The sequence below is a fragment of the Equus quagga genome, chromosome 14 (assembly GCF_021613505.1).
Source record: "Equus quagga isolate Etosha38 chromosome 14, UCLA_HA_Equagga_1.0, whole genome shotgun sequence".
Classification (NCBI taxonomy): domain Eukaryota; kingdom Metazoa; phylum Chordata; class Mammalia; order Perissodactyla; family Equidae; genus Equus; species Equus quagga.
The window spans coordinates 90,364,117-90,378,066 of NC_060280.1; the positions used below are offsets into that span (position 1 = coordinate 90,364,117).

The following is a 13,950-nucleotide window of genomic DNA, read 5'->3' on the forward strand; positions in this document are numbered from 1 at the left end:
TCTTACAAGAAATGATAAGGGGACTTATTTAAGTGGGGAAGAGAAGACCACAAATAGTAATAAGAAAATTATCAGGAAAAAAAGAGCAATAAAATCACTGGTAAAGGCAAAAATACAGTAAAAATAGCAGATCAGCCACCTAAGAAGACAACATAAAGGTCAAAAGGCAAAAGAACTAAAATTAACTATTTCTATGATAAGAGGGTAACAGATGCACACACACACACACACACACACACACATACATACACACAAAGAGGTGAAACATGATATCAAAAACATAAAATGTGGGAGGAAGGGAGTAAAAGAGTAGATATTTTAGTAAGAGGTCAAACTAAAGAGACCATGACCTTAATATAGATTGCTATATACATAGGTTATTATAAATGAAACTCTTGGTAATCACACACCAGAAACCTATAATTAATACACAAAAAATTAGAGAAAGGAACCCAAACATAATACTAAAGAAAGCCATCAAACCACAAGCAAAGAGACCAAGAGAAGAAGAGAACTACTGAAACACCCGGAAAAATAGTGACAAAATGGCAATAAGTGCATACTTACCAACAGCAACTTTACATGTCTTTTTCCATTGCTTCACTTTCAGTTTGCGAGTGTCTTTAGGTTTGAAGTATGTCTCTTGTAATCAACATATATATGTGTCTTGTTTTTTAACCCAATCGGCCACCTTATGCACAAATGCACATGGAACATTCTCCAGGATTGATCATATATTTGGTCGTAAAACAAGTCTTACCAAATTCAAGAAGATTGAAATAAGACCAAGCATCTTTTCTGACCACAACAGCATAAAACTAGAAATCAATTACATGAAGAAAATTGGAAAAGCCACAAATATGTGGAGATTAAACAAAATGCTACTGAACAATGACTGGGTCAATGAGGAAATCAAAGGCATAAAACTACAACATGCCAAAATCTATGGGATGCAGGAAAGGTAAGTCTAAGAAAGAATTTTATAGCAATACAGCCCTACCTCAATAAACAAGAAAAATCTCAAATAAACAATGTAACAGTGCATGTGAAGGAAATGGAAAAAGAAGAACAAAGCCCAAAATCAATAGAAGGAAGGAAATAATGAAAATCAGAGCAGAAATAAATGAAATAGAAACTAAAAAACAAAAATAGAAACAAATCAATGAAACCAAGAGTTGGTTCTTTGAAAAAATAAATAAAAACGACAAACTTTTAGCTAGACTCACCATGAAAAAAAGAGAGAAGCCTCAAATAAATAAAACCAGAAATCAGGGGCCGGTCTGGTGGCACAGTGGTGAAGTTCACATGTTCCACTTCAGTGGCCCAGGGTTTGCCAGTTTGAATCCCAGGTGCGGACATGGCACTGCTTGGCAAGCCATGCTGTGGCAGGCGTCCTACATATAAAGTACAGGAAGATGAGCACGGATGTTAGCTCAGGGCCAGTCTTTCTCAGCAAAAAGAGGAGGATTGGTGGCAGATGTTAGCTCAGGGATAATCTTCCTCAAAAAGAAAAACCAGAAATCAAAGAGGAGAAATTACAACAGACGCCTCAGAAGTACAAAAGACTATAAGAGAATACTATAAAAAGCTACACGTCAACAAATTGGATAATCTAGAAGGAATGGATAAATTCTTAGAATCATACAAACTTCCAAATTTGAATCTAGGAGAAATAGGAAATTTGAATAGGCCAATCACCAGTAAGGAGATCAAAACCTCCCAAAAAATAAAAGTCTGTGACCAGATGGCTTCCCTGGTGAATGCTACCAAACAGTCAAAGAATTAATACCTATCCTTCTCAAATTCTTCCAAAAACTTGAAGAGAAGAGGAAGCTTCCTAACTCATTCTACAAAACCAACATTACCCAAACACCAAAAACAGACAAGAACAACACACACAAAAAATAAAATTACAGGTCAATATGACTGATGAACATCAATGCAAAAGTCCTCAACAAAATACCAGCAAATTGAATACAACAATACATTAAAAAGATCATACACGGTGATCAAATGGGATTTATTCCAGGTATTCAGGGATGATTCAATATCCTCAAATCAATCAAAATGATATATCACATTAACAAAATAAAGAATAAAAGTCACATGATCATCTCAATAGATGCATAGAGAGCATTTGACAAGATACAGCATCCATTTACGATAAAACCTCTCAATGGAGGAAAACTGAAAGCTACCCCTCTAAGAACTGGAATCAGACAAGGATGTCCACTTTCACCACTGGTATTTAACATAGTATTGGAAGTATTAGTCAGAGCTTTTAGGCAGGAAAAAGAAATGAAAGGATCCAAATTGGAAAAGAAGAAGTGAAACTGTCATTATTTGCAGATGACATGATTTTATATATAGAAAACCCTAAATAATTCACTAAAAATCTTTTAGAAATAATAAATGAATACTGTCAAGTAGAAGAATACAAAATCAACATACAAAAATCAGTTGCATTTCCATATACTAACCACAAAGTAGCAGAAAGAGAAATTAAGAATACAATCCAATTTACAATTGCAACAAAAAGAATAAAATATCTAGGAATAAACTTAGCCAAAGAGCTGAAAGATCTGTGCGCTGAAAATTATAAAACATTATTGAAAGAAATGGAAGAAGACACAACGAAATGGAAAGATATCCCGGGCTCTTGGATTAGAAGAATTACCATAGTTAAAATGTTCATACTTCCTAAAGCAATCTACAGATTCAATGCAATATCGACCAAAGTTCCAAAAACATTTTTCACAAAAATAAAGTATCCTAAAATTCTTGTGGAGCAGCAAAAGACCCCGAATAGCTAGAAGAATCCTGAGAAAAAAAGAACAAAGCTGAAGTTACCACACTCTCTTATTTCAAAATATACTACAAAGATACAGTAATCAAAACAGTATGGCACTGGCACTAAAACAGACACACAGATCAACGGAATAGAATCAAAAGCCAAGAAATAAACCCACACATCTAAGGGCAACTAATTTTCGACAAGGGAGCCAAAAACATGCAATGGAGAAAGGAAAGTCTCTTTGATAAATGGTGTTGGGAAACTGGACAGCCACATGCAAAAGAATGAAAGTAGACCATTATCTTACACCATGTGCAAAAATCAACTCAAAATGGATTAAAGATTTGAATGTAAGACCTGAAACCACGAAACTTCTAGAAGAAAACATAGGCAGTATGTTCTTTTGACATTGGTCTTAGCAGCATATTTTCAAGTACCATGTCTGACTAGGCAAGGGAAACAATAGAAAAAATAAGCAAATGGGACTACGTCAAACTAAAATCTTCTGTACAGCAAAGGAAACCATCAACAAAATGAAAAGACACCCTAACAATTGAGAGAAGATATTTGCAAACCATGTATCTGATAAGGGGTTAATATTCAAAATATACAAAGAACTCATACATCTCAACAACAAAAAAACTAACCCAATTAAAAAACGGACAAAAGGCCTGAACAGGCATTTCTCCAAAGAAGGATACAGATGGCTAACAGGCAAATGAAAAGATGTTCAACATCATTAACTATCAGTGAAATGCAAATCAAAACTATAATAAGATATCACCTCACTCCAGTCAGAATGGCTATAATTAACAAGACAGGAAACAACAAGTGTTGGAGAGGATTTGGAGAGAAGGGAACTCTCATACACTGCTGCAGGAGTGCAAACTGGTGCAGCCACTATGGCAAACAATTTGGAGATTTCTCAAAAAACTAAGAATAGAGCTACAACATGATCCAACTATTCCACTACTGGGTGTTTATCCAAAGAACAGGAAAACACAAATGTGTAAAGATATATGTACCCCTATGATCATTGGAGCATTATTCACAATACTCAAGACTTGGAAGAAATCTAGGTGCCCTCCAAGGGACGAGTGGATAAAGAAGATGTATATGTACACAATGGCATACTAGTCGGCCATAAGAAACGATGATCTCCGGCCATTTGTGAAAACTTGGATGGACCTTGAGTGTATTATACTAAGTGAAATAAGTCAGAGGGAGAAAGTCAAATACCATATGATCTTACTCATAAGTAGAAGATAAAAACAATGGCAAACAAAGACACAGAAACAGAGAGTGGATTGTTGGTTACCAAAGGGGAAGGGGGGAGGGAGGAGAGTGAATGGGTTGATTAGGCACATGTGTCTCGTGATGGATTGTAATTAGTCTTTGGGTGGTTAACATGATGTAAGCTACACAGAAATCTAAATATAATGATGTACACCTGAAATTTATATAATGTTATAAACCAATGTTACTGCAATAAATAATTAATTAATTAATTAAAAATAAGTAAAAATAAATAGATATCTTTTCTAATTTCTTTAGCCCAGTATTTTCCAAACTGGATTCATATAGAAACAGGCAAATGGAGCAAAAACCAATGAGAAAAGAGTTCTAGGAAGAGTGTGCTTGCCACACTGAAATATGGCTAAAGGAGCATGGTCCTCAAGCATGAACACCTTACTTATGAATTGCTTGAATCCAAAATATAGACACACTGATAGGTAGCTGTATAACTGTTTTCTTTATATCATCTCTCATTTATTTTCTGAAAATGCCTCTGCTAAGCGGAACCACAGAATGTAACAAATATATTGGAATTCCTCCTCCTGGGTTTCTCAGATGATCCAGAACTGCAGCCTCTAATATTTGGCCTATTCCTGTCCATGAACCTCATCACCATGCTGAGGAGTATGCTGATCATCCTGGCCATCAACTCTGACTCCTACCTCTGCACCCCCATGTACTTCTTCCTCTCCATTCTATCCATGGCTAGCATCAGTTTTACTAGTATCACAGTCCCAAAGACGATTTTGGGCATTCGAACTGATAGCAGTGTCATTTCCTATGAGGGATGCCTGATTCAGTTGCCTACTTTGTTAATTTTTTTGGCTGTTTGGACAGTTTGCTCTTAACTGTGGTGGTCTATGATTGATTTGTAGCTATTCGTTATATCTTGTACTACCTGGTCACCACAAACACGTGCCTCTGTAGCTTGCTGATTCTGGTGTCTTTTTTGATCAGCCTTTTGGACTCCCGGCTGCACTGCTTGTTGGTATCACAACTTACCTTTTGCACAAATGTGGAAATTCCTCATTTCTTCTGTGATCCTCCTCAACTCCTCAAGCTTACCTGTGACAATACCTCCACCAATAAAATATTAATGTAAAAATTAATGTAAAAAATATTAATGTATTCTTACATTAATATTTTATTGGTGTCACTTTGATGGTATTCCGGTCTCAGGGATCCTTTTCTCTTGTATTCAAATTGTTTCCTCCACTCTGAGAGTTCCGTTAATGGGTATGAAGTAAAATACCTTCTCCACCTGCGACTCTCACCTTTCTGTTGTTTGCTTATTTTATTGAACAGCCCTTAGGGTGTACCTCAGTTCTCCTGTTTCACGTTCCCCCAGGAAGGATGTGGTCGCCTTGGTGATGTACACTGTGGTCACCTCAATGCTGAACCCCTTCATCTACAGCCTGAGGAAAAGCGACATCAAGAAGGCCATGCAGAGGCTCCTCAACAAAACAGCCTAGTCTCAATATTTTGGCCATTTTATGGTCTCTGGTTTAGAAAAGATTACAATACTAAACATCTGGAATTGACAAACATGCCTCTTTTGCCACATAATTTATGGAGTTCAAGGTTTTCATTCCTCTTGACTTACCATATCTTAAATTTTTTGGCACATCTTTGGTGGGATTAAGAGTATTCTGAGATCACACATATGTCAAAATCATTGCACAATTGAATCCTATTATATCTATGGAATCTCCTGTATTTATCACCTATGATTCAGGCATCCGTAGAAATTCCGAATTCTATTTTATAATATATAAATACAATTCTTAACCTTTTTCACTGTCCATGTCTGTCTTCCATAAAACGTTGGCTTCTATCAAATCTATTGATGCAGGTTGTGTGAGAGAATGTATGTCACTGGTCCTCATTCTTGGCTTCACACTGCAAGTGTCTGATGTGCTTTAAAAATCCTCATGCCTGAGTATCACCACCATAGATTAAGATTTAATTGGACTGGAGTGTGAAAAGAACATGAATGGTTTTAACAGCACCCTAGGTGGGTCTAATGTGCAGCCAAAGTGAAGCACTATTGACTTTTGTCAGACCACCTTTCATTCAAAGATGACTTGTATGTCTTGGTTCTTTTGCTGTTCATGATAAGACCCTGAAGGTTTTAAAGTGATCAGAGTTCAGAAATGGAAGGCATGAAAGAGTTTGCCTTAGTAACAGGCAATGTGAGCTTTTTCTCATATTCCTGGTAGTATTTTTTCACATATCTTCTCCCTCCACACTCTATAGCTGGTCCTATGTGCTGGACATTAAACTACCATTTTTCTGCTCCCAACTTACCCTTCTATAATTTAATTCATGATGCTGTGGTGGGGGCTTGGAATCTTTAAAATGCTGCTATGATTTGCCATCTGGTTTACCTTTAGTTTCTTCTAATAATGGCCAGTAAAGCTCACACACACTAATGCTCAACTTTTTCCCTTTATTTCTTAGCTTGTGGCATTGTTACTACATCCTCAGCTATGACTCTGTGTTATCATATTTTTTTAGTTTATGCCTTTCATCTTTTAATAACTATTTAGCCCTAGTAGTATTAAATTGCCTTCATTAAAATAACTTGTGAGGTTTCTGTTTTCTCAATGGACCCTTGACTGGAAAATCATAAAGCTGCATTGTGAGATGCAATTGGAAGATTGCAAAGTGAGCTCAGGACAAAAAAGTAATTGTAATAATCTGTGTTGGTCAAGTGTATACAACTGAGGTTTAAAGTAATGGTATGATATTTTCAGTGGTTATGTGGCTCTAATTGTGCCTGTAGATCATTGTCTCCCAAATCATTATGAATAAATTTAACTCTATCTTCATTTTCATTACTGAAGACCATGTCTTCAGCAAAAGGAAGATATTACCTTTCACTAGTAACAGACCCTTTAGGATTCCACTTTGTAACCATACTTCTGTGTCATCTGTCATGATCAATCTGTGATCAGTGCCTTCTGTTTTATGCTACTCACCCAGGCACCCACGTATGTAAAAATCTTTCCTTTGGAGATGCTACACATAGTTTCTGAGATAGCAATCCAGGCTTTGTGAAAAGCTGTCCAATAACTCTATCACTAACCTAAATCACCTACAAACTGCACTGAAAATGATCCTAGTATCTGATGGGCTCTTCCCATTATGAACTGACTTCAGTTTAATATCAGATTTTTTCTTTCTGCCCAAATATTCTAAAATGGCTCAACACTCATAATTCTTCTTTTACGTACACTATTTGGTCATTTGAGCTATCTACAATTTCCCCCTGCCATTGATGGATGCACACAGAATTAACATACTTTCTATTATATCTATTTTAATTGGGTAAATATTCAAATTTTCTTCATATCAATTAATGAGAAATCATTCTCTGAGTTCTTCATTCAGAGAAATGTGAGCCAGGAGAGCTGCAAAGATTAAATGTAGAGGTGGCCACAAACCATGATTTCCACACATTCCACTGTATCTCACTATGTAAGCAGAAAATCACATTTTTAAGAAGACTTCCAGAGTTCCAGTACTTAGAGTCCAAAGAAAATATGTTTGGAGAGAGATGAGCCCTTACTAGTTGAGCAGAAATCAGAAGATTCTAGAGATATTCATTTAAGTGGTCCTGAAATGGCTGTGTCTTCTCTTGGCAAAAATGAAAGAACACTGCTGCCTTTAGATCATTGTCACCAGTAAGACTTCTTTTTTGTTTTTTATTAAGGTTATACAAGTTAACATCCTTGTGAAATTACAGTTGTACATTATTATTAGTCAGTTGTAGGTACACCACTTCACCCCTAGTGCCCTCCCCCCACCCCCCTTTCCCCTGGCAACCACCGATCAGTTCTCTTTGTCCATATGTGAACTACCACCTATGAGTTGAGTCATACAGAGTCTGTCTTTCTCTGTCTGGCTTATTTCACTCAACATAATACTCTCAAGGTCTATCCATGTTGTTGCAAATGGGACGACTTTGTCCTTTTTTATGGCTGAGTAGTATTCCATTGTATATATATATATACCACAACTTCTTTATCCACACATCAGTTGCTGGGCATTTAGGTTGGTTCCATGACTTAGCTATTGTGAATAATGCTTCAATGAAGATAGGGGTGCATGGAACTTCTGGAATTGCTGATTTCAGGTTCTTAGGATATATACCCAGTAGTGGGATGGCTGGGTCATAAGGTATTTCTATTCTTAACTTTTTGAGGAACCTCCATACTGTTTTCCATAGTGGCTGCACCAGTTTGCATTCCCACCAACAGTGTATGAGGGTTCCCTTTTCTCCACAGCCTCTCCAAGATTTGTCACTCTTGGTTTTGGATATTTTTGCCATTCAAACAGGTGTAAGGTGATATCTTAGTGTAGATTTGATTTGCATTTCCCTGATGATTAGTGATGATGAGCATCTTTTCCTGTGTCTATTGGCCATCCGTATATCTTCTTTGGAGAAATGCCTGTTCATGTCCCCTGCCCATTTTGTTATTGGGTTATTTGATTTTTTATTGTTGAGTCATGTGAGTTCTTTGTATATTATGGAGATTAACCCTTTGTCAGATAAATAACTTGTGAATATTTTTTCCAAATTAGTGGGCTGTTTTTTTGTTTCAGTCCTGTTTTCCCTTGCCTTGAAGAAGCTCTTTAGCCTGATGCAGTCCCATTTGTTTATTCTTTCTATTGTTTACCTCATGTGAGGGGTTATGGTGTCGGAAAAGATTCTTTTGAAGCTGATGTCAAAGAGTCTGCTGCCAATATTCTCTTCTAGAAGACTTATTGTTTCAGGCCTAATCTTTAGGTCTTTGATCCATTTTGAGTTTATTTTAGTAAGTGGTGAAAAAGAATGGTTGATTTTCATTCTTTTACATGTGGCTGTCCAGTTTTCCCAGCACCTTTTGTTGAAGAGACTTTCTTTCCTCCATTGTAGGCCCTCAGCTCCTTTGTCAAAGATTAGCTGTCCATAGATGTGTGGTTTTATTTCTGGGCTTTCAATTCTGTTCCATTGATCTGTGCATCTGTTTTTGTACCAGTACAACGCTGTTTTGATTACTGTGGCTTTGTATTATGTTTTGAAGTCAAGGATTGTGATGCCTCCAGCTTTGTTCTTCTTTCTCAGGATTGCTTTTGCAATTCGCGGTCTTTTGTTGCCCCATATGAATTTTTGGATTCTTTGTTCAGTTTCTGTAAAGAATGACATTGGAATTCTGATTGGGATAGGTTGAATCTGTAGATTGCTTTAGGTAGTATGGACATTTTAACTATGTTTATTCTTCCAATCCATGTGCATGGAATGTCTTTCCATCTCGTCATGTCGTCGTCCATTTCTTTCAAGAAGGTCTTGTAGATTTCGTTGTATAGGTCTTTCACTTCCTTGGTTAAATTTATCCCCAGGTATTTTATTCTTTTTGTTGCGATCGTGAATGGGATTGAGTTCTTGAGATCTTTTCCTGTTAGTTCATTGCTAGCATATAGAAATGCTACTGATTTATGTATGTTGGTTTTATATCCTGCAACTTTGCTGTAGTTGTTGATTGTTTCTAATAGTTTTTCTATGGATTCTTTGGGGTTTTCTATATATAAGATCATGTCGTCTGCAAACAGTGAGAGTTTTACTTCTTCGTTGCCTATTTGGATTCCTTTTATTTCTTTTTCCTGCAGAATAGCTCTGGCCAACACCTCCAGTACTATGTTGAATAAAAGTGGTGAAAGTGGGCACCCTTGTCTTGTTCCTGTTCTGAGAGGGATGGGTTTCAGTTTTGGTTCATTGAGTATGATGTTGGCTGTGGGTTTGTCATAGATGGCCTTTATTATGTTGAGGTACTTTCCTTCTATACCTATTTTATTGAGGGTTTTGATCATAAATGGATGTTGGGTCTTGTCGAATGCTTTCTCTGCATCTATTGAGATGATCATGTGGTTTTTGTTTCTCATATTGTTAATGTGAATCACGTTGATTGACTTGCAGATGTTGAACCATCCCTGTGTCCCTGGTATAAATCCCACTTGATCATTGTGTATAATCTTTTTGATGTACTGCTGTATTCGGTTTGCCAAAATTTTGTTGAGGATTTTTGCATCTATGTTCATCAGTGATGTTGGCCTGTAGTTTTCCTTCTTTGTGTTGTCCTTGTCAGGTTTGGGGATCAGGGTGATGTTGGCTTCATAGAATATATTAGGGGGTGCTCCATCTTCCTCTATTTTCTGGAACAGTTTGAGAAGGATAGGTATTAAATCTTCTTTGAATGTTTGGTAGAATTATCCAGAGAAGCCGTCTGGTCCTGGACTCTTATTTTTGGGGAGGTTTTTGATTACTGTTTCTATTTCTTTACTTGTGATTGGTCTATTCAGATTCTCTATTTCTTCCTGATTCAGTTTGTGTAGGTTGTATGAGGCTAGGAATTTATCCATTTCTTCTAGGTTGTTCAATTTGTTGGCATATAGTTTTTCATAGTATTCTCTTATGATCCTTTGTATTTCTTCGGTACCTGTTGTGATTTCTCCTCTCTCGTTTCTAATTTTATTTATTTGAGACTTTTTTTTTTTTTTTTAGTGAGTCTGGCTAAGGGTTTATCGATTCTGTTAATTTTTTCGAAGAACCTACTCTTTGTTTCATTGATCCTTCCTACTGTCTTTTTTGTTTCAATCTCATTTATTTCTGCTCTAATTCTTATTATTTCCCTCCTTCTACTGACTTTGGGCTTTGTTTGTTCTTCTTTTTCTAATTCCGTTAGGTGTCGTTTGAGGTTGTTTATGTAAGATTTTTCTTGCTTATTGAGGTGAGCCTGTATTGCAATGAATTTCCCTCTTAGGATTGCCTTTGCTACGTCTCAAATAATTTGGTATGGCGTGTTTTCATTTTCATTTGTCTCCAGATAATATTTGATTTCTTCTTTAATTTTTTCAATAATCCATTGTTTGTTCAGTAGCATGTTATTTAGCCTCCACATTTTTGGCCCTTTCCCAGTTTATTCTTGTAGTTGATTTCTAGTTTCATAGCATTGTGATCAGAAAAGATGCTTGATATTATTTCAACCCTCTTGAACTTATTGATGCTTGCTTTGTTTCCCAAGATATGGTCTATCCTTGAGAATGTTCCATGCGTGCTTGAGAAGAATGTGTAACCTTCTGTTTTCGGATGAAGTGTCCTATATATATCTATTAGGTCCATCTGATCTAATTTTTCATTTAATTCTATAATTTTCTTGTTGATTTTCTGTCTGGATGATCTGTCCATTGGTGTTAATGGGGTGTTGAAGTCCCCTACTATTATTGTATTGCTGTTGATGTCTCCTTTCAATTTTGTTAATAGTTTCTTTACGAATTTTGGTGCTCCTGTGTTAGGTGCATATATATTTATAAGTGTTATGTCTTCTTGGTGGAGTGTCCCTTTTATCATTATATACTGCCCCTCTTTGTCTTTCTTTATCTGTTTTGCTTTGAAGTCTACTTTGTCTGATATAAGTATGGCAACACCTGCTTTCTTTTGTTCATTATTGGCTTTGAGTGCTGTCTTCCACCCCTTCACTCTGAGTCTGTGTTTGTCTCTGGGGCTGAGGTGTGTTTCCTGGAGGCAGCATATTGTTGGATCTCGTTCTTTGATCCATCCTGCCACTCTGTGCCTTTTGATTGGAGAGTTCAGTCCCTTCACGTTTAGTGTGAGTATTGAAACGTTGGGGCCTACTGTTGGAATTTTATCACTTGCTTTCCGGTTCTTTTGCATTTTGTCCTGATGGAGAGCTGTTAATTTGTGTTATTGTCCTTCTGCTTATCTCCTTTGTTCTGGATTTTGTGACCCCTTTCCTTTTTTTGATTTTTCAGGAATGAGTTTCTTCCTGAGCAATTCTCCAAGAGGAGGTTTTGTGGTGATGAACTCCCTTAACTTTTGTTTATCTGGGAAAGTTTTTATTTCTCCATCATATTTGAAGGATATTTTGCTGGGTAGAGTATTCTTGGCTGCACGTTTTTGTCCTTCAGAGTTTTGAATATTTCATTCCAATCTCTTCTAGCCTGAAAGGTCTCTCCTGAGAAATCTGCTGATAGGCTTATGGGGTTTCCTTTGTAAGTTATTTTCTTCTGCCTGGCTGCCCTTAGTATTTTCTCTTTGTCATTGACTTTTGATAGTTTCACTACTATATGTCTTGGGGTTGGTCTTCTTGCGTTAATAAAGTTTGGAGATCAATTGGCTTCTGTGACGTGAGGTTCTATGTCTCTTCCCAAGTTTGGAAAGTTCTTAGCTATTATTTCTTTGAACAGGCCTTCTGCCCCCTTCTCCTTCTCTTCTCCCTCTGGTATACCTATAATCCTTATGTTGCATATCCTAATTGAGTTGGATAATTCTCGGAGAGTTTCTTCATTTCTTTTTAGTCTTAATTCTCACTCCTCCTCTGCCTGCAGCATTTCTACATTCCTATCTTCCAAATTGCTAACTCTGTCCTCCATATTATCGACCCTACTGTTCAGAGAGTCCAGATTTTTCTTAATCTCCTCCATTGTGTTCTTCATCTCCAGTATTTCTAATTGTTTCTTCTTTATAGTGTCAAGCTCTTTTGTGACATAGCTCCTGAACTCATTGAGTTGTCTATCTAAATTCTCTTTTAGGTCGTTCAGTTTTTTCATAATGGCAGTTTTGAAATCATCATCATTTAGGTTATAGATTTCATTGTCTTTGGGATTGTTTTCTGGGTGCTTATCATTTTCCTTCTGTTCTGGAGATTTACTATATTTTTTCATACTGCTTGATGGCATGTTTTTGTGCCTCCACATAGAGATAGAGTTTAGTCGCTGCTTCCACTTGTTGCAACTGGTGTGTGTGTGTGGGGGGGGCAGCTGTTTAGACTGCCCCAACCAGGAACCCTGTCAGCTGTTACTGACTGGGCCTGGACCCCTCCTCGTAGTCACAGTGGTCCTGTGGGGTCCCTCGTCGGCTGTGGGGGCAATCGCAAGAGGGCCTCAGGCTGCTGGTGCCTACTGCTGCAGCCCACCTAGACATGCTCCCTCCTTGTGGTCTGCAGCGGTGTTGTGGGCTTTCCCATCAGCTAGGAGCAGGATCACCTATAATCTCCGATTTGTCCCTAACAGAGCCCACCAGATCAAACTTGTCCACTATAGGTCCCAGCAGAGCTATGGGTATCTTCTGCAGTCTGTCGTTAGCTCACCTGTGCTGCTTTTGCCCCAGGGCCTTCCTGCCTTGCAATTGCCAGTTGGGACCTCTCCACTAGTCCTGTGCAGAGGATTTCGTTGAGGCTGCTGTAAGAACCTGGAGATCCTTCCTGGGCTACGTAGCCATTTCACTGGAGCTCTACTCTGCCCCACTTCACTCTCACGGGATCTCTGGGAGCCCCTTGCCTCGTCTGGGACATGGCCAGAGTCCGTGGGCCTGGTGGTGGCTTGTAAGCTGCTGCCTTGTGGGGAATTCTGCTCTAGGGAGCTTCCTAGTGTACTGAATGCTGGGTGGGGCCTCCCTGCCAATGGCGAGCAGAGGCTCTCCCTGCTGGTGGGGTGTGGGACCCTGGAGTGACCCCCGGGCCTCAGAGCCAGGTGTTGGAGCTCCACCCAGTCCCCAAGTGTGTCCACGGGAAGTCCGGGCACCCCCTGCACTGACCCGTGTGCAGGAGACCGTAAGCCCAGAGGCAGCTTGTGGTCTGGAGACGCCCCAGGGGGATCCACCCACCGGAGCTTCCCTTTGTCCTGGATTCTGGGCATGGCCTCCCTGCTAATGGCGAGCAGAGGCTTTCCCTGCCAGGGAGATGCAGGACCCTGGAGCCTTCCCCCGCGCTGCAGAGGCAGGCACTGGAGCTCCAACCATGTCCCCAAGCACGTCTATGGGAAGTCCGGGCACCCCCTGCACCGAGCCGTGTGCCGGAGAC

At 38.6% G+C, this 13,950-nt stretch overlaps 1 pseudogene; it reads left to right on the forward strand.

Moving 5' to 3' along the window:
• Nucleotides 1-4,689: 4,689 nt before the first annotated feature.
• Nucleotides 4,690-5,562, forward strand: LOC124225661 (olfactory receptor 18-like; annotated as a pseudogene).
• The last annotated feature ends 8,388 nt before the right edge of the window (nt 5,563-13,950 follow it).